Here is a 21992-nt window from a genome sequence, read left to right on the forward strand (position 1 = left end):
TCGACCGAATAGTAGCGGCTTCGGTCAAGAATACCTTCATTATGACCAGGAGAGTGGTGTGCTGACGCCACGCCCCTCCGATCCGCATCCTCCTCTGAGGATGACACGGCGGTCGGATCGTCAAGATGGGCCACTTGTGGCTGTAGACGGAGTGGTCTATTAATTATTTAATAATTTTCCTTTAATTTACGTCTATGGTCACAAACTTTTTGTTCACAGATTACCGGTTACGCTCTATAATGTTCATCTCCAGATCTGTGTTTTATAAAACCAATTAAAATGTTTTGAGGTCGATTACTATCAGCTATCGAGGTTTCGACGTCGTTGAGGAAATCGAAATCAGCACCGACGATTCACCAACGTCGCACATCCCTTGGCTGAAAGAGCTGACACGGTCACTTTAATACACCTGCACCGTCATATGAGGTGGATACCCTCAGTTGGTGGGCGTACGTACGCCTCGGTGCATTGGTGAAGAGCGCGCGAGACGCTTGTCACATAGCGAGGCGCGAGATGGCTTTCTCCGTTGTTTTCGTGTCGCGAGCCCCATCCGCGCGTCACCGGCAGCCGCCGTACAGATGTCGGCCGCAAGGTCGCGCCTCCCTGGAAAACAACCGCGGCCGCGTCGGTGACGGCTGGGATGGAAAGCGACGCGGCGGCAAAATTGCGCTGTCTCGAAAGCGACGTCGGTCTTTTCGTCTGACCCGTATTCACCAACTCGGTCGCCGCCTGTGCAAAGTGAGTACGACTGCACGATACTCAGCTTTTGAAATTGGCAATCTCAAGTAAACAGGTATTTTTTTAAATTTGTTGCAGACTAATTGTCGCTGCACTACAGGAATTCTATAATTCAAGGTATGATTTCAAAATGGTTGGAGGAATACTTTGTCATTTAACTCTTGGAGATGTCATACCTGTTTTCATCTTTACGCCGAACATTTAGTAAAATCTATTAAAGTTGTCAGCCGTGATGTAACGGATAAGAAAATCATATCGTATAGAGACGAGCAAAATTTCACGACACCAAAGGATGATAAAAGAAAAGAAAAACTGCAGGTATCAGATGACAAATTCATGGGCTCAGGAATCAATACCCTGTCGGCCACATACTTACGTTTTTTCTCATCTCTGAAGATTATTTGTATATGCGAAGAAACTAAACTGCAATGTGCTTTGAAATCCACCTTGAAATAATGGTTTCTCTTTAACTGGAAGGTGAAGTCAGTTTATAAAGGTCGACGGAAGGCAAAGACGTACCACTTCCACTTCCAAGCGGATAGTGGTTGGTAAACCCCTGTGGTGTTCACACCGACTTTCGGTTTGATACGACTTTATCTTTTTTGAAAAGAAAATGTGGTATTAGGAATAAATACAATTATTTTAAATACTACACATTATCGCAGAGACAAAGGGAAGTGGGACATTCACAGGAGCAGAATCAGAGGAGCTTTAGATCAAGAGCAGTATCAAACAAGAGATGTTTTGTACCTAATTTTGTTCAACGCAGAACTGGACGAAGTGGAGAGAAATAAAGGAGAAAATGGGAATACCAAAGACGACACGTGGGGAACAAGAAGAACAACAGAGCCCTAGTGGAATGTATAGTCTTTGTTGGCGACATAACGGTAATAAGTGAGACGGAAGAAGAAGCAGGGATACGACTTGAAAACCTAAATAAGATGGTCAGAAGAGTTCGACTGAGCAAAAGACAAAGGCACTGTTTAAAACCGGGTATTGGAAAACACTAGAAGATACTGAGCAAAAGATGGATGAATTGAAAATATTTGGGAGAATATATCGCAGGAAGGAACAGGAGCAATGACAGAATAACAGGGAGGATGATCACGCCATCTGTATAATCAGAGATATACAGGATGTTTCAAAAATACTTTTAAAAACTTTGGGGACACTTTCCCTAATACCAGAACAAAAAAAAGGTTCGTGCGAACATATTACCGACACTCCTTCGTTTTCAGGTTATTAATTAAATCTGAAGTTCAACCCAACACAACCCAAAAACTTCTTTTATCTTTACACCCGTCTGATTCATCGCACTCGTATAATAGATTGCTTTGCGTTGCCAGGGAGACTTGCTTACGCTCCCTATTCGTCTATCTTCGACGCACCCACTGTGCACATGTACTATAGGTAGTGCTGCAGCTGAGGGTGCTCCGTTCAGACATGGCAGGGACTTCATTTCGTGAGCGGGCAGACATAATTTTTAGGTACGCCTGCCCGAATGGTAGTGGACACGAGGCTGCAAAGTTACACCAGACGGCGTCCCCACACCGAAGACAGCCGAGTCACCCAGTCTTTGGTGCTGTGTATCGTCACGTTAGCGAGGCAGGACCCGTAGTAGCACAGGCTATTGGTCGACGAAGACTACGTGTTACTCGTACGCCTGACCAGGATGAGCACGATCTACGAGATGTTGAAGAAGAACCAGGTATCCGCGCAAAACAAGTGGCCCTGGGTTGGAGGATACTTCACGAGCAACTTACGTATCCGTATTATCTTCAACGAGTGTAGGGGTTTACACCTTCCGATCACCAACAACGGGAGAACTTTTGCACATGTTTGTAGCACAAACTGCCCATCATTTCGTGGTCTCTTCAGTTTAGTTTACAGATGAAGCAACGTTTGGAAGAGATGGAATAACACATTTCCACAACATACACATATGGGCCTATGGCAATCCTCATGCTACAGTACAGGCTGTACACCATCCTCAGCTCAGGATTAATATGTAGGTTGGGATTGCAAATGGCTGTCTGTTAGAGCCATACATTCTCCCAGCACGTCCTACAGAGATTGTATTCAGAACACCTTTCAAGACCTACTAGATTACAAGATGTGTCCTTGTACATAAGAAATGTAGGTTATGCACGACGGAGCTCCAGCATATTTCACTCTGAATGTTCGAGATGACTGGCTGGTATGAGGTGAGCAGGTAGAGAACGAGCAGTTCAATGGCCTACACGTTCCCCCGACCTCCGTACTTCCGATTTGGAGGCAATTTCGAGCATTTATTCTGAGTGGCCGAGCGGTTCCACGCGCTATAGTCTGGAGCTGCGCGACCGATACGGTCGCAGGCTCGAATCCTGCCTCGCGCATGGATGTGTGTGATGTCCTTAGGTTAGTTAGGTTTAATTAGTTCTAAGTTCTAGGGGACTGATGACCTCAGAAGTTAAGTCCAATAGTGCTCAGAGCCATTTGAATCACCTAAATTACGAACTTATATTTGTAACACAAGAACGAAGGATTTTCAAACATATGTTGATATGAACATTTTTGGTGTAAGGAATCTGTCTCCAAAGTCTGTACAAATATTTTTGAAACACCCTGTATACAATAAAAAGAATATACAGGTGGTTTCAAAAATGACCGGTATATTTTAAACGGCAATAAAAACTAAACGAGCATCGATAGAAATACACTGTTTGTTGCAATATGCTTTTGGGACAACAGTACATTTTCAGGTGGACAAACTTTCGAAATTACTGTAGTTACAATTTTCAACAACAGATGGCGCTGCAAGTGATGTGAAAGATATAGAAGACAACGCAGTCTGTGGGTGCGCCATTCTGTACGTCGTCTTTCTGCTGTAAGCGTGTGCTGTTCACAACGTGCAAGTGTGCTGTGGACAACATGCTTTGTTCCTTAGAACAGAGGATTTTTCTGGTGTTGGAATTCCACCGCCTAGAACACAGTGTTGTTGCAACAAGACAAAGTTTTCAATGGAGGTTTAATGTAACCAAAGGACCGAAAAGCGATACAATAAAGGATCTGTTTGAAAAATTTCAACGGACTGGGAACGTGACGGATGAACGTGCTGGAAAGGTAGGGCGACCACGTACGGCAACCACAGAGGGCAACGCGCAGCTAGTGCAGCAGGTGATCCAACAGCGGCCTCGGGTTTCCGTTCGCTGTGTTGCAGCTGCGGTCCAAATGACGCCAACGTCCACGTATCGTCTCATGCACCAGAGTTTACACCTCTATCCATACAAAATTCAAATGCGGGAACCCCTCAGCGCCGCTACCATTGCTGCACGAGAGACATTCGCTAACGATATAGTGCACAGGATTGATGACGGCGATATGCATGTGGGCAGCATTTGGTTTACTGACGAAGCTTATTTTTACCTGGACGGCTTCGTCAATAAACAGAACTGGCGCATATGGGGAACCGAAAAGCTCCATGTTGCAGTCCCATCGTCCCTGCATCCTCAAAAAGTACTGGTCTGGGCCGCCATTTCTTCCAAAGGAATCATTGGCCCATTTTTCAGATCCGAAACGATTACTGCATCACGCTATCTGGACATTCTTCGTGAATTTGTGGCGGTACAAACTGCCTTAGACGACACTGCGAACACCTCGTGGTTTATGCAAGATGGTGCCCGGCCACATCGCACGGCCGACCTCTTTAATTTCCTGAATGAATATTTCGATGATCGTGTGATTGCTTTGGGCTATCCGAAACCTACAGGAGGCGGCGTAGATTGGCCTCCCTATTCGCCAGACATGAACCCCTGTGACTTCTTTCTGTGGGGACACTTGAAAGACCAGGTGTACGGCCAAAATCCAGAAACAATTGAACAGCTGAAGCAGTACATCTCATCTGCATGTGAAGCCATTCCGCCAGGCACCATTGTCAAAGGTTTCGGGTAATTTCATTCAGAGACTACGCCATATTATTACTACGCATGGTGGTTATGTGGAAAATATCGTACTATAGAGTTTCCCAGACCGCAGCGCCATCTGTTGTTGACAAGTGTAATTACTGTAATTTCGAAAGTTTGTCTGCTTGAAAATGTACTGTTGTCCCAAGCATATTGCAACAAACGATGTATTTCTATCGCTGCTCGTTTAGTTTGTATTGCCGTTTCAAATATACCGGTCATTTTTGAAACACCCTGTATCTACAGAGGCAAAGATCAACACAACGACGGAGGAAGGCGGTAGTATATACTACTGAGATGGTAACACTAGGAAGAAATGGTGCAGAATAACTAGGAAAGAAAAGTGGAAAATGCTGAGGAAATGTGGTAAGACATGGATATGAAGACCTAGAGAAGAACTGTACCGGAAAATCGGAAATAAATGATGAGAAATCATACATGTAATCAGGATGAATGTGGACAGAATAACGAAAAGAGATGTAAAACAACAGGGAAAACAAGAGGAACCAAAAGGATTATTGATATCCAGAAGGATTGGTTTGAATTGAGGATGAAGGTGGAAGGAGAGGAAAACTGGAGAACCAGGTACACACTGGCCAATGTACCGGGGATCGACGGCAGAGAAGGATACAGGAAAAGTATAGTCACCAGCGGAGCAGACAAGAGAAGAGGTTACTGAAGATCTCGGAAGAAGAGCGGAAGAAAACTGGTGAAGCTGTTCCGAGAGGAGAAAAATGCAATCAAAGAAGGACCTATGGTCCAACAGAAGCCGCAACGCAAGAGGAAGAATGTGATATATTGTTAAACATGATGCCACTCGACACTGTACTCGAAGTCTAAATTTAAATTACAACGACTACATAATATTTCACTTCTGTCTAAAGTATGGAAACAAATTTTGTTGATCGTATACAGGGTGTTACAAAAAGATATGGCCAAACTTTCAGGAAACATTCCTCACACACAAAGAAAGAAAAGATGTTATGTGGACATGTGTCCGGAAACGCTTAATTTCCATGTTAGAGCTCATTTTAGTTTCGTCAATATGTACTGTACTTCCTCAATTCACCGCCATGATGTCATACGGGATACTCTAACTGTGCTGCTAGAACATGTGCCTTTACAAGTACGACACAACATGTGGTTCATGGATGATGGAGCTCCTGCACCTTTCAGTCGAAGTGTTCGTACGCTTCTCAACATCAGATTCGGTGACCGATGGATTGGTAGAGGCGGACCAATTCCATGGCCTCCACGCTCTCCTGGCCTCAACCCTCTTGACGTCCATTTATCGGAGCATTTGAAAGCTCTTGTCTACGTAACCCCGGTACCAAATGTAGAGACTCTTCGTGTTCGTATTGTGGACGGCTGTGATACAATACGCCATTCTCCAGGGCTGCATCAGCGCATCAGGGATTCCATGCGACGGAGGGTGGATGCATGTATCCTCGCTAACGGAGGACATTTTGAACATTTCCTGTAACAAAGTGAAGTCACGCTGGTACGTTCTGTTGCTGTGTGTTTCCATTCCACGACTAATGTGATTTGAAGAGAAGTAATAAAAAGAGCTCTGACATGGAAAGTAAGCGTTTCCAGACACATGTCCACATAACATATTTTCTTTCTTTGTGTGTGAGGAACGTTTCCTGAAAGTTTGGACGTACCTTTTTGTAACACTCTGCATATGTTCTTACTAATCTTCTGTGCAATCACAGCTGGTATTTGATCTGCGTTCAAGAGCATAACCCCCACATTGTCAATCTTAAACCTGTTCTTACTTCATGAAGTAATTGTTGTCTTACAGCGATCAAAAATTCAAAATTCAGAATTTTACTGCCTTGAAATTCTCCGCCACTGGATATTAAATATACACGGTCCAGTCGCGTTAATGTGAGCGCCGCCTATGTTCGACGTCATCATGCACTAACCACAGACAGACGTCAGGTGGCAGCACTAGCAATGGGGGTGGGGGTGGGGGTGGGTATATAAAACGTGTCCTGAGGACGTGGGAAAACGTGCAGTCATAATCGTAATACGCGAACGCTCCTGTGCGTCTGATGTCCCAAAGGGCGCATCATTGGCTTTCGGGCCAAGGTTGGAAGCATCTCCGAAATGACTAGCTTTGTAAACTGTTCGCGTGCAGTCGTGGCTAGAGAATACTGAGCATGGCAAAATGACCCTATCCAAAACCGGGGTGGTGGCAACTGTGATACACCACGGGGCATCATAGATAACAGGTGTGAACGACGGCTATGGAAGTGTGTACGGGCGAACAAACGTGCATCAGTTAGGGAACTGACTGCCCAGAAGAACCAAGAGGATACCAACAGTGTCTCCTCAACTAGCTTTCAAGGAAATTGCAGCATATGGGTCTCCGCAGCAGGCACCTGTTTAATGTACCCATGCTGACTGCTGCTCGTCGGCGACGAAGGCTGGGATTTACCCACCAGTACCCCAACTCGACGCACTCCGAGTGAGGACAGGTGTCGAAATGAATCACGCGAGTCAGCGTGAAACGTCTGAAAGGAAACACCATGTCACACTAGTCAAAAGGGTCCAGGACGTAGGAGGGAGCAGTTACCGTTTGGGAAATGTTTTCGTGGCATTCAAAAAATGGTTCAAATGGCTCTGAGCACTATGGGACTTAACATCTATGGTCATCGGTCCGCTAGAACTTAGAACTACTTAAACCTAACTAACCTAAGGACATCACACAACACCCAGTCATCACGAGGCAGAGAAAATCCCTGACCCCGCCGGGAATCGAACCCGGGCGCGGGAAGCGAGAACGCTACCGCACGACCACGAGCTGCGGACTGCAAAGGGAAGCGTTCAAGCGTTTCACAGTCACCTTAACGTGACTGGACAGCGTATAGCGTAGATTTCATCAAATTCATGTTTGCGAAAAGAAACCTCTTGATAAAGAACGCGATTTGGTGAGGGTAGAGAGCGGAGTATAGAGAAAACGTACTGTACTAAAAAAAAAAATACAAATTACCAAGTGGTCACCGCTAGTACTACTTAGCAAACAGTACTGCATCATCTTAAAGAAACAATCTCAACCTTATTTTTCCTCTAGACTTAATGCCACTGAAACATGTTGTGATTATTGTTGACGATGATGGATTATTCGAGAAGAAAACTTTTTATCAATACCATATAGTATTACCGTATTTACATCAGAGTAAGATGTTTTTCACCGGATTATGTGGAAGACACATCAGTGAGAAGTAATCTCGGTGGCGAAGGAAATGAATTTACGAGACAGTAATAAACGGGGTCAAGACGCTTTATTCACTACGCCACAAGCAGATAAGAAGTCAGTACGTATACGACCCCGTCTAGGGTAGGCTACCTAGGCTACCTTACGAAACAGAAAGCTGAACGCATTTGTAACACTGCTGGTGAAACAAAACAGTTAAGCTTGCACTTAAAAAAAAGAAAGAATAAAAAAAAAACTTTACATAATATCCTTAAACAGAGTGCCACAGTCTACCAACCTTAGCACAATACTTCGAGGAAAGCGCTATGAACTCTGCTTATTTCTTCATACAGTATGTTAAACAATGAACATTTCCGTCGTACCTTCATTTGAAACATTTCCTCATTTTCTCATTCGCATAACTGATTACCGCGGTTATAATACAGCTCTCTAATTGCTACGTTAACCGGTGAAAATTTAATCTATCTGTTAGCGTCGTCGTTGGTGGCCGTGAATAATTCTGACTCAATTACGAAAAGTCATTAACCCTCCAAAAATTTTACAAGCAACGTTATAACCGCAACATCACAAATAGAGTGATGGATCAGATGAAACTTCATCAAAGCTGAATGTGAATTGTTTATATTGAGACTAGTTTAAAAATATGTGTGTAGCTACATTACTGGAGATCGTTCTCTGAAATTATTCATTGAGAGCAATTTCTTTTATGTCAGTTACGAATAGAAGCTGGGACTCGTGCTTCATTACTAGATAATGAAAATTTAGCTACATCTACATTTAAATTATGGAAGTGACAACAGTTTTGTTGATGTAAGATACGTTTATCTACTTAATTAGCAATAATTTCACTAAAGATTTGGACCTTTTTTGTAAGGAACTCATAAATCCATACCTCTACTGTGAAAAACATGTTCAAAAGAATTTAGTAACTAAAGTAAGTATTCCTTTTTATAGTGATAACTTTTCTATGAAGCGAACGACATGTTAAAGAGTGATATACACGTAATTGTAAGTGTCCTTATGGGAATGAAGTTACGTTGCGAATCGGCTTTCGGCAAATGACGCCGCCACTAAGTGATTGTTGTTGTTTGATACGAAAGAATCCAGACAAACGAAAAGCTCTGAAGTTTGGATCCTGTGCATCTTCGATGTTCGTTATTATTTCACCCCTCTTTGTCGTTTGAATAAACAAAGAAAACAAAATCAATTGTTGTCGATACATGTCGAAAAATGACCACAGCATAATCAAGGTAGTCTCTGAAGCGACTAATGTTGTTACCCTTCAACAACACATTCGTACCAACATTGGCGAATAGTTACGAGATGGCGCCCATGTACTGGAGCCAATGTTTAGTTGAATTCGTGTACAGCCAACGCAACAATGTCTGACGGACATATCGCGGCGGGTGCATCTGCGGTTTTGAAGGTAAATAATTATATTTTGTCCTTACAAAGCAAAAAACGAAAACTTGTAAACGATGTTGGTGGGCAACATCTGTAACACATACAGGCAGATACCCCAGTCTCAAACGAGTTATTGCGTGACATTCGATATAAGAAGACATGGTCTGATAAATTCAATTTAGGATCAGTGTTCGTGTGGTTTAATACACGATTTATTATACATATGATACATTAAACGAGGAAAAATTCCAAAATCAGTTGGAAATGTTTACAATCGACAAGTTTCGGATGACAGAATTAAGAGAAAAACATTATAAAACAAGTTTATATAAATAGTATATATCAGGTGGTTAAATTTGTATTTAAATTTGAAATAAATTATCTATTACATGGATGAAATACGGTAACTCCGACTCACGGATCATTTGCATTAGGACCTAATCAATCAAGCCAATCGAATATAGGCTTAAAAGTAGTTGTCGGTTGAGTGAAGGTTTATGAAATTGATATTTAAGGCAGTAACTATAGAAAGGGCTACTATTATAATTTGAAGTTGTAATTTAAAACATGTAACTATCCGCTCATGGGAAGTTACAAGTTTTTCTGTGTAATCCAAATTTTCTAATGCGAAAACACACTTCATTCAGAATTTTCAAAACCAACAAAAATAACTGCGCTTTGGAGTAATGCTTATTGCAGCTTTTCAGATGTTGAAGACATTTAAATAACAAATTCGGTGGGATAAACTTGGATAGTGACAGTGACTTACAGCGCAGCCCGAATCTAGGATGGGTCGGAATGGGTCGGAAGATAATGATTAGGTTGTGATTTTGCGAACTCGACGAAAATGGATGAGGAATAAGTTGTAATAGCAGACTGATCTGCAACAGAGACCGATTTGCATGTTCGAGCCATATTTAACGGACTTCTTCTAACGCAAACTAAAACTGAAAGAAAAATTAAGACAAGCTGTATTAGATAATAGACAAATCTTTGACTAGCATTTCGTTGCATGTTATTTATATATACCGGTACCGTGCAACAAACGATGAAAAATGCTGCTACCGATAAACTTTGCTAAAAATATTAGAACTTATGCTACAAACTTTGAGATAAGTGTACTTGTATGATGGGTGGGAAATTCGTACATTGTACGAGGGAAAAAGAGTCTACATTCACATTGACGGTATGCAAGAAACGTTAAAAACAAGATGTCACAATGGATGCAGTGGACATGTTGACCGAGGATTGATAGTAAATAATGGCGTTTTGGTTTTTTTGCGATGGTTATCTTATCTCCAATTCGCAAACAGATTGTCTCTAGCTTAACTGTAAGTATGAGGTGAGGAGACACATTATTTGACATAATCCATCATAATAAAAGAAAAGAGCAAACGACTGTGAGAAAGCAATAAGCCCATGATATCATTTCTGATTACGTCAACGACCTTCCTGGCTGCTTTACCTTCTGCAGCTCCAGGAAACAATTTTACGATTACAGTGTCCCAATACCTCCACGAAATGCTTGGTTTCCGAGTAGACCTTCGTTACTGAACCACCGTTTTGCTAAGACGCTTGTTTTACAGTAAAGCAAAAGGTTAAGATAATCCTGGCATACGCTAATTCTGCAGAAAGTTTTGTTTGAAATGGCAGTGATTTTAACACTAGCATTAAATCTAAAACACTGAAACGGGAAGAGACTAATAATTCGCACCGGTATAAATCGATCTAATTGTTCAGTCCTTTGCAAAGATCTATATAGATCGAAGAAATCCTATGTGTTTCGGCACACTCGATAAATCGAAGCGATTGTCAAGTCAGATCGCCCGCAAACACTCTTATAATTCGAAGTTAGCGGGGGTCTAAAACTCCGTAATTCGATTGTTTCGGTAATATTGTTTCGACTATTTCCTCTCGATACTCCTGTGTCTACACTGAGTAATGTGTTACGGGATATCAGTTGCAAAAGTACTTCCAAAGAAGCACAAGTGTTTGATCACCACACAGCCAGTTTGATGAATTAGGAGTAAACGTGACATTTGGTGATTACGTACGGTTTGATGATCATGTGCAGTTTGCGATGCTCTGACTATCGTTGAAGTTTAACTGTTCTGAGTGGCAAAAATCGAACACAATCAAAAAGCGAAACAAGCAGAGCCGATTCCATCTGTGATTCAAAAAGAGGCAAAGCCGTCATTATAATCGTTGCGCGTGTACATGGTTAGATGTACGTAATGATGACGATGTATTACTGGCATTGGTCACAATAGAAAAGTGATTGGCTAAATACGCTGGAAGCTACTGAAGTAGGAAAATATCGTCGAATTCTGTGCAGAATAAAACTGAAGTTTTGTTACGTATTTTGGAAGTTTGTACTTATCTTTCATTTCATATCTAAAATAAGTAAAAATTAACTAAACGTATAAAAGACAAATTTCCTTTAGGTTTCAATTTAAGTCGATTCTTTCTGCTTTGTAAAGAAATACAAATGTTATTGAAATTACAGAGGTATGTTTTTAGTTTGTTTACAAACGATACACTTTATCTTGATTTTTTCCTGATTACATCTTAATCATACTTTAATCAAATTGAACTTTCAATTATTAGAACTTTCTCTGGGGTCCCTTGAATTTCAAATTATCGAGAGACGACTGTATATGAGACATCGTGAATGAACATCCCCTTAAAAAGCACGCATCAAGGGAGTGTTTGTGTATGTGTGCGTGTTTTGACTTGAGGAGCGCAAAACGGCGAGGTTATCAGCGGCCTGACACATGCTAAAAGAAACTAATGTGGATAAAATCGCTAAAATTATTGCACACAGTGAGAATGAAACCCCCCCCCCCCAAAAAAAAACGACTCTTATGCACTCACTCCCAGCTGACTCGCATTAACTCATACTATTACTCAATCACACACGCCCAAACACAACGGAAAAAGGGTGACAGGTGGTCGACCAGGGATTGAAACATGACATAAGAGCTAAAACAACGACACGGACAAATGTAACTGGCGCACCCCTTACAAAAAACACAGGTCAGCCAGTCATCCTGTTAACACATAAAGACTATTTCCCATCTGTACGGCAATTGAGAAGGAATTCTTTCACTCCTGTATGCTACATGCAGTGTTGATTGTCTGTGTCCCTAGGTGAAAACTACTTTGCCGGAACGGGACGCGAACCTGGTAACGTTTCTTCTTATACAACGCTTCGCCAATTAAAAAGGAAATGAAAGGAACCAATTTTTGAAGTAAAAGTTCTGAATCGGCCTCGTTACTGTAGCTGCTTGGCTCAACTGATAAAGGAACGTCCGAGAAAGATATATGATTGGCTTCCACCCTGATCTGGTACGCAGTTTTAACGTCACATATAGTAAATGGCAGTTCTTCCAATCTGTAAAATCATCTCCCAAAAAACCAAGACAAAACTAAATAATTTGAGCACCGCATTCCTAGCATGAGAGTTAATTAGAATGGAACTTAGTTCGTGCATAGCTGGAACGCACTGGAGAATATAAACTTTACGCATGCTTTGTCGTTGCATGTTGAAACACTGGAGAGCGTTTTCACAATTTCCCTGACAGTCCTGAGTCATAAATAAATCACTCTACAGGAAAACTATATTCCACAAAAGAATGTGCCTCACGTAAGAGGAATGAAATTCTTTTTAAGAAATAAATAAACACCACGCCGGTATAATTAACCCACTACTACATGAAACTGCGCTGTGTTGCCTTCTTTGTAACCGTTACAGTACCACAAGCACTATAACGCGCTAGTTTTTAAGAACAACACGGCTGTTATATTAGGGGTTTAATTAATGTTTATTAAACTATGCGGTTACGGAATGGCCTCCCATAACCAGGCATTCACATGCAAAACTTAAACGACTACACTCTACATCTCTTATGAAGTAGAAACAATAAAGGCAATGAAGATAGTGCGATACACTTAGTATGTGACAGTTCATAAAGTGATTGCTGCGTTCTCCAATACGCAAAAAGTCGACCTTATCGATATGTCACGTCTATTTGGAAGTAACGTGTCTAATGTCCAAACTAATGGCAGAAACCATGACTTAACATGACTGTTAACTGTGGTACGCAGTTGTTGTTCACACATACACAACCCCCTGATGTCGCACACCACTCCCCCGTACGCCTTGTGTAATAAGTAACAGTTAAAATTGTAATGTGACCTGTTACGCTGATCAGTATTAATCACCAAGAAGCTTTTTGACTGCAAGGGACCTTCCTTGAAGGCCTTTGAGACAATAACAACTCCAGTGCATATTTTTTACACCAAGAACTTATTTATGTAACCCCCCTTCCGATAAGAGTAACCACTATATCCGTGAGAAAATCACACTTTCTTGCCACTTGTTTTTTTCACCTTTGTATCGGTCTATTAGCTTTTGCTGTGAAAAGCATATAGGTTTAACCTGCCGGTTAGCTTAAAGAAACCCGTTGTTGTTGTTGTGGTCTTCAGCCCTGAGAAAGGTTTGATGCAGCTCTCCATGCTACTCTATCTAAAAAAAAAAAAAAAACCAGGTCGCCAAAATAATCAGTGAGAAATATTAGCAATAGAATGGTTTTCTTTTACATAATAATACTTTTCGAATCCTCACAGTCAAATCAATAGAAATGGTTTGTTTCTGTAAATCTATGTACCGATTGAAGATGGTCTTTTGTTCGAAAGTTGTATCGATGATAAAAAATATATCCATGCAGCAGTTTTTGTTGACATAATTGTCAACAAACATGATTGTCTTTAAAAGCTTCACAACACAGAACATCGTTTGGGTAATCCAGTTTCTTCGTCCATGTAGACCCATTCCTGAATTTGACGCCGGTGACCGAGGACTGTTGCGAACTGGATAAAGCGGTGACGCCAAGGATCTTGTGAAACTGCAGCTGCTGCTGTCGTGACATTTAAAGAGCGTGCAGACGGCAGGAAACCGCTTGGCTCAGCTGTGCACTGAGGTTCTGGCTCGCTACATCTATACACAAACAGACGAGAAGGCGTTTCCAACGGCCGGTGGTCCGTTAAGTGGCCCACCCAGCCACCGGCTGGCTGCAACTCCGGAGAGTCACCCATACTGCCGCCTCTCCACCTGCGAGAAATACCACGCACGCGGCCAACTCGCTGCATGTGGTCATTTTTTTTTACTCGCTGAGGGAAATCCACCTGCACGATTTCTTCCCCAAGACATCACACAATACACTTCATCGCGCGATGGAATTTACATGGCTAAATGCAAACCGAGTCCGTAAATGTTGTAAACTCGATCGTCGAATTATGTACATAAACGAGTTCTGACACTGTTACTTACTTGCTGCGTCGCTTTGTTCGTCACGGTAAGTTCATTGACGTATTCCAAATAGCGTGAAGGGGTTCACCGACTGCGTACAGCACTGGTGTAAGCTTTTTTGAACCGACACTGGCGCTTAGCACAGACACGCGTACACAAAGCAAACTCACTGGTCAACTGCAGCGCCCCGGCGCTGCCTCCCGCTGAGAAGGAGGGGGTACCCCCACCCACAGCCACAGCCACCCCCCCCTCCGACCCTCCCGCGGCACTTACCTCCCCTCTGCTGCCCCCCTCTTCCCCCTCTCCCCTCTCCCTCCCAATGGAGCAGGGAGCGTGCCTTGTTTACCTGAGCCGCGGGTCATGACGCAACGCGTTCAGCAAGCGGCCAGGGCACACAGGTACTACTCAGCAAACGCGGTGCTGAGCTGCTTACGGAAGTACGACAGCGATATTCCGGAGAGTAGCGTCTGAGAGCGATTTAAGTGTTCCATCAATTAAGCTACAGAAAATTACAGCTCTCCATGACCTGGCGATTTGTTTGAGCACGGCAGTGCTTTACAAGGCCCGATCCTATTGCACAAACAGCAATAACAGGGCTACAGTTATGGCCGCTCACATCAAGAACTGTTCTACTAGATATGTACGTATCCTATCCTGGAAAACTACTCCTTGGACTTTAGCTGTAGTTGTTTTATATGCTCTGTAAATCTATCGTAGGCTACCATAGAATACGATAGTTTTCCTAATAGCTTTAGTCAGTTAAAGAAATTACTTTTTATACATTCTTATCTTCCTGTCTCTTATTTAAGAGTAAACAGTATTTAGAGCAAAACTGAAACTGTCAATGTTTAATTCAGGATTTATTCGAACATTGTTGATTTGTAACGTGAAACAGAGGGAGGTTTTAGTAAAAATAGAGGAAACAATACATATTTATCACGTAGTGTTAGAAAACGCATTTCTTCAGCAAAAAGGTAAATTAAAAACAATCATAAAACTTATTACAAACCTCACTTCAAAACGTCGTTGAACTTATATAAAACATGTGCCTGTTATTCATAAGTAACTTTCGCATTTACCAGTAATAATAAGAAGCTCTTGCCTTTGATCATGATGAAGAACGTTCTACTGAGTACGAAATAACAACTATATACATAAATGTGGTGTCCAAATTGAAAACAACAAACAGCTGTTTCCCCATCCTGTGCCTAATTCACTAATAATCATACAAACTCTCAGCAGATGTCCGTACGATCGTAATCAGCACGGAAGATGGCATTTCGGTCAACGGACGGAGATCATCTATCAAACGGAGTAGTGTTTGCTGAGTAGTTCCACATCCACAGCCACAGTGTATACAGTAACAGACGGTGCACTATAGCACAGAGATGACGCCTACCAGAGTCTCTGCCGCGAAGGACCATAGGAAGATCAGAAGGAGGACAGTCGCAAATTCACGTGGGCCGATGGCTTAACGTGAATCAAAAATGGTTCAAATGGCTCTAAGCACTATGGAACTTAACATCTGAGGTCATCAGTCCCCTAGACTTAGAACTACTTAAACCTAACTAACCTAAGAACATCACACACATCCATGTCCAAGGCAGGATTCGAACCTGCGACCGTAGCAGCAGCGCGGTTCCGGACTGAAGCGCCTAGAATCGCTCGGTCACAGCGGACGCCTAACGTGAATCGTTCTGTCGTTTCTCTGATGCGGTGATAGTTTACGGAGACCGAAACTGTAAGCCGAAGACCATCAGAAACAGAGGACCGTTATCTGGCGGTAAGGGCACGACGGTACCACCTTAGTACTGTGTAGCAGCTGGTATCTGACCTCGCAGCAAGCACTGGACGTCTTGTACCCAGGAAAACGGTGTAGAGAAGGCTTCGACAGAGTGGCCTTTATTGTTGGAGACCTGCTCTATGTGTGCGCCTGGCGCATCTTCACAAAAGGGAATGTCTGGTGTGGAGTCGTCTACATTACATTCCACTTTGTCAGTCGAACACTGGGGCAATATTCTTTTCACATATGAGTCCCGATTTCGAAATACGAACATTGTGAAAAGAGACCGACATCGAGGACGATCGCTAATGGTGTGAGCAGGTATTGTGTTGACTACTCGAAATTGTGCAGGTTTAACTGTTGTCAGGTATCGTGACAAGGTCTTGGGACCTCATTTACGGTTGTTGCGAGGTGCTTTGCGCCCAGATTTCGTACTGATGGACGATAGTGCTCGACCTAATAAAGAACGAGTGGTTGATGTTTTCTTGGATACGGAATATACTGCATGCATGGCGTGGTCTGCTGGATCTCCCGGTTTGAATCTCATAAAGCATGTCTGCGATGCATTAGGGATATGGGTTGCATCACATCACCTCTCTCCCAGAGTTGTGAGCAGCTCCGCAGAATGGGTGTTAGTGCCTCAACGTGACAACGATGACGTTATTCACAGCATGCTCAGTCGTTATCAGGCCTGTATTGCTGCCAGAGGTCACACTCCATAGTGGGCACATTAACCAGTTGTCGCAATGTGTGTGGAAATCTGTCAAGCTGGAAAGAAGAAGAACAGTTTCGTCTGTTGTTATGTAGTTTACAGTTTTTTATGTTCTGTATTCTTTACGTTGTTTCTGCTTTGCTATCACCTGTTTGTACTGCTTTGTGGCAAAACAAACGCAACCTTGCAAAATTTTCGCTGTTGCTTTAATTTTGGGCACTAGTGTAAAAAATGTATGTGTATGCTTGTTGATGTAAACTGTACTTACATCAAAAGTAACTGCTTTAGTTAGATAAAAGCGCACAAGTTACGCAGTCAACTAATTTTTATTACTTGTAAAATGCTGCTTATATTCTGTAAGGAGATAAAATACACAATTGTCTAACTTTGAATGATGTGTGGTCCTAATAATGCGCAAAACAAACAAAATAACAAAAAGAAGTCTTTGGCCCCGTTTTTCTCTCTTACACATTCATTTATGTTTCGTTCCCTACCTCTATCAATACTACCTGTGCTCCTACCATTTACTTCGTCATTTATTAAATGTAGCAAAACTACGAAACTGTAGTTTTGATAGAGTGCACCTCTATTCCTGCCGATAAGTAAATATTTCCCGTTGCTCCTTGGGATATGTCTCCACTGTCTCTTCTTTATCTGGATTACCAAATTTGTAAATAATCCTACGTGCCCTTTGTACCTTTTTTAATCGTAACTACATGTGTTCTTCAATATGTTCGAGATTTTTCATAAAATTAAGCACGGTTAAGAGAGATAGCGTTCTTGTGGGGGTCCACAGCCTCAATATGTTTTAAGAAAGGAAACATGCCCCAAGCACTATGTAACCTGTTTATCATCTGACGGAAATTAGCTAATAATACAGACAATAAATTGATTACAGCCTGCTCGGAGCATCTTTTCGTTCTTAAAACCTTAATTTTAACGTTTTGTAGTTTGTTTTAACATGGTAGGATCCACAGATAAATACAAATGGGTCATAAAAGTTTTCTGGGTACTGCACCACAGCCTTCTTCTGGATCTATTGTAACTATGGCCGAAACGTTAGTTTCACATGCAATAGTTTTTTACAGAACGACACAGCAGCGTACTCAGACAAGTTTTATGTCATGTGTCTCTGGCCATGGAATCTAGGCAATTATAAAAACAAAGAGGCACGTAATTCTGCAGCAATGCCAGGTAGTGATGCTGCGTACTGAAACACAGAGCACATTAAAACTCATAGCAAAGACTTCTTCTGAAGCGTTCTGACGAGTAAGCTTTGTAAGTGCATGCGAGGTATTTCCAAAACTTGAGGCCGCTCACCACCCAAGATGCTCTTACACTGCACATTGGATGGCTGAGCTAGACCGTGTCAAATTTATGAATGTTGACTGCTGAAAGCGAATGCACTGTGTGGTATTCTAGTTGTTGTATATTTTCACTATTCGTGGGTAGTCCCCAACACATATTGTATGATAATCCAGTAACACTGCATGGGCTTGAGCGTCGAACACTGCAGTTTTTTCTGTTGAATGATGACATAACTGATATCATTCTTAGTCTGAAAGCATTACTTTCATGTCTGTAAATAATGGATTTTCAAAATTTACCACTACGTTGAGCTAATGATCTAAGGACAAGCCTACAACAATGTGTTTACTATCACTCACATCCAGCTTCTAAGGCAGAGAACAACGCTACTTTCCTAGTTCAACTGTACCAATGTAGCAGCTCGTCGAGTGGAGCAGATATTGGTGATAGCGGAAACTCAAAGTCTGGAAACAGCTCTGCATGCTGGACTTGATTTCTTCCACTTTTATCAGCTGTACTGTGCATTGCTGGTGGTTCGACGATTGCATATGTTGGCTTTATTGGAAACTCATAGTTTGGAAACAGTTCTGTGCCCTGTTCCGATATATCAGGTGCTACATCATGGAATCTCTCTGCATGCTTGCTTGAGTTCTGCAACTGCTCAGGGTTATCAGACACTGCATCACCTATGTCAGGGAACCATTGTGCTGAGGTAGAAATAGGTGAAACCTGTGGAAATACATATACATAGACACAATGAATAATAATCACAAACACTGAGAGAGAGAGATAAGGTTTAATAATTACAATCGACTAACAAGTTGTTTCCTGTCTAGATCTCCTGTGGCGTTGTAGATTGTACCTTTATGCAGACAAGGGAAAGATGGAATAGGCGAGGAAAAGATGGAATAAGTGGCTTCTAGAGATGTACTAAATGTCATTATTCCTTAACAGATCACTTACCTGCTCATCCCAGGTGTCGTCATCATCTCCTCCTACATGTACTTCGTCGCCTAGTAATGAATTAATAAAACAAAGAAGGATAGAAAGGGAAGCTACACCCCAATGAAAGTCAGCAGACTGTGGTAATGAAATCATGTATTCACAGATTAACAGACAAATATGAGGTAGCTATGTTTTCCTTAAGGTATCACTCACAAACAATAACTAGCCTCTGGGTGAGTAATTTTCTTGCTGTAATCAAAGTTAGTAGTTACAGATAGCTGCATAAATAGTTACACCAACAGAATAAAGGCCAGTTCCTAGAGAGAGTGTGGAAGGTTAATCAAACTGAAACACGATAATGTATGAAGCCAGTCATGGGTGATGAATGCTCTCTCAGGAAACAGTAATCGAACTAAAAAGCTTGGATTTGCAGAACCGGTATCTCATGATGCAATGTTGCGATAGCACATTGGCAACCGTCGAATTTCGGACATGTCCGAAGGAACAGATACCATCTTCATATAGTTAAGGCTAACCGGCCATTGATCTTCTTCCTTGCTGGATGCACACTCATTGCCCGAACTCTTAGAGGGACTCGGTAAGATTGTCTGCCGCGAATAATGAGTTAATGGGCAGGGGCACTACGAATGCAGTGTGTGGGCATTAAGTTGGGAATGTGGGTCTCACGGTGAACGTATCCTCGGTGGCTCAGATGAGTAGAGCGTCTGCCATGTAAGCAGGAGATCCCGGGTTCGAGTCCCGGTCGGGGCACACATTTTCAACTGTCCCCTTTGATGTATATCAACGCCTGTCGAAAGCTTAGGGTCTCGATTTAATTATCATTTCATTCTAAGAGAGCTGCATGGTCACCGATGCTACCTGTCCTTTCGGACATGTCCGAAAGAACAGATACCATCTTCATCCTGTTGCTGCGGTCAAGCGTCGACCATCTGCGTATTGTATCTGGTGACATGATAATCCCGTGCCGCCAGAGTACGTTTGGTTAAATACAACAGAACAATTAGGTGAAAGAGAAAAGGACAGGAAAGTAATTAGGAAAGTTTTGCGATCAGAATTTGAGAATTGGTAATGGAAATAAAGGAGTAATAAAGAAATTTATAAAAAGAATGGAACCAATATCACACACAATCAATAAGGGAAGACTTGTATTGTATGGACACATAAAACAGCTAGATGAAAAGAGGATAACATTAATAATTGTGAACTTTTTGACAGAAACCCAAAAACATCAATAGCATGAGCAAAGAAGTTAAAGCAGATCTGAGAGAAATGGGAATAACGGAGTAATAAATAGGAGATAGAGAGAAGTTCAGAACAAAAGTAAAAAAGTATCAAGGGCTTCCAGGAAAAAACAAAGACAGGCGCAGCATGGCCAGAAGAAAAACGTAGGTAAAAATGAAAAACTACTGGGAAGAAAAAAAGGAGAGAAGAAAGAAGACATAAGGTATTCCATGTGGTCCTTAGTAGGTCAAACTAACAAGAAAAGTTCGTTATATACAGTACTATACATCGCGATGGCAGTAGAGTTATCCCTGTCATACTTAGTAACTTCTGTATCACTACAGCAGGCCACTGTGGGCTCCGTAAGATTAAAACTTGTTCAGCCTCAATTCTTTCTTCCTATTCGCCATGACGATTTCTTTTTCAGAGTCGCTACAGAATCTCCGAATCGGTAAAACCACTTTGCTGTTGACACATGTTTCGACGGCACCAAACCAAGACATTTTTTATGGGAAAAGCATTGTGTTCACTGTACCTAGGCTTCATGACAACCAGTTATAAAGGTTATAAGTATCTCATAGTCTTTGCTCCGCAGGGTTGCCAACTGGAAATGGCTGCTACACATTAATAGAGGGATTTCATTCACTAAAGAAAGCAGCAATTCTAATTTGCTGTACTTCTCCTTACGATCGTCCAACGGCGATACGTTTCTGTTGACAGGACAAAATTATTAATTGAAGTATTGTGTGTCTAGTAAAGATATTTTTTTAACTAAATAGCACTTTGCAGATTCATTTGCCGTGTTGTTGTTTCAGTTTTCACGGGAAACAAGAGAAGCTTCCGCGTGCATAGCGGCGGTTGCTCCACTTGCTCCGAGAACTCCGTCGCCGCAGGAAGCAGTGGTAGCTGCCCGCAGGCGCCTGGGGGGTTGCATAAGACACGGGCGTCATGCCTCGCAACGCGATGCTATCGCCGGGCGAGGGGATCCGCAACGGAGAGCTATGCTGCCGCCCACTTAGCTTCCTCATGTCAGACACGTTCTCCTCGCCTTACACCCGCTGCAAATCGTCAAAAGGGCTCTAGAACCGTGACGAAGTGACCTTAGACGACAGAGAGACTAGTTTATTCTTACCGTCGCTGTAGAATGACTTTGTTGTCGGAGCCACAACCTCACTTCTGCTTGTACCGCTCCATCTCTATCAATGTGAAGTTGCCGAAAGTTTTCTTTAAGATCTGGAAACAGATGAAAATCTAATGCGACCAGGTCGGGGCTAAGTCGAGACTGTATGAAGAATGATCGGTGATGAGAGTGAACCCAAGGCGTCGGATTGTTGTAGATGTCGCAGGGCTCGTGCGTGGTCTGGAACTGTCACGCCGAAGGAGAT

At 42.3% G+C, this 21992-nt stretch overlaps 1 protein-coding gene across 1 annotated transcript in view; it reads right to left on the bottom strand.

Moving 5' to 3' along the window:
* LOC126336621 (rho GTPase-activating protein conundrum) overlaps positions 1-14802 on the bottom strand; it is a 210807-nt gene extending 196005 nt beyond the window's left edge. Inside the window, exon 1 of the mRNA XM_050000497.1 lies at positions 14639-14802. The gene's annotated coding sequence lies outside the window, so the exon portion shown is untranslated. The remainder of the gene's footprint in view (positions 1-14638) is intronic.
* Between the last annotated feature and the right edge of the window lie 7190 nt (positions 14803-21992).

The sequence above is a fragment of the Schistocerca gregaria genome, chromosome 2 (genome assembly GCF_023897955.1).
Source record: "Schistocerca gregaria isolate iqSchGreg1 chromosome 2, iqSchGreg1.2, whole genome shotgun sequence".
NCBI lineage: Eukaryota > Metazoa > Arthropoda > Insecta > Orthoptera > Acrididae > Schistocerca > Schistocerca gregaria.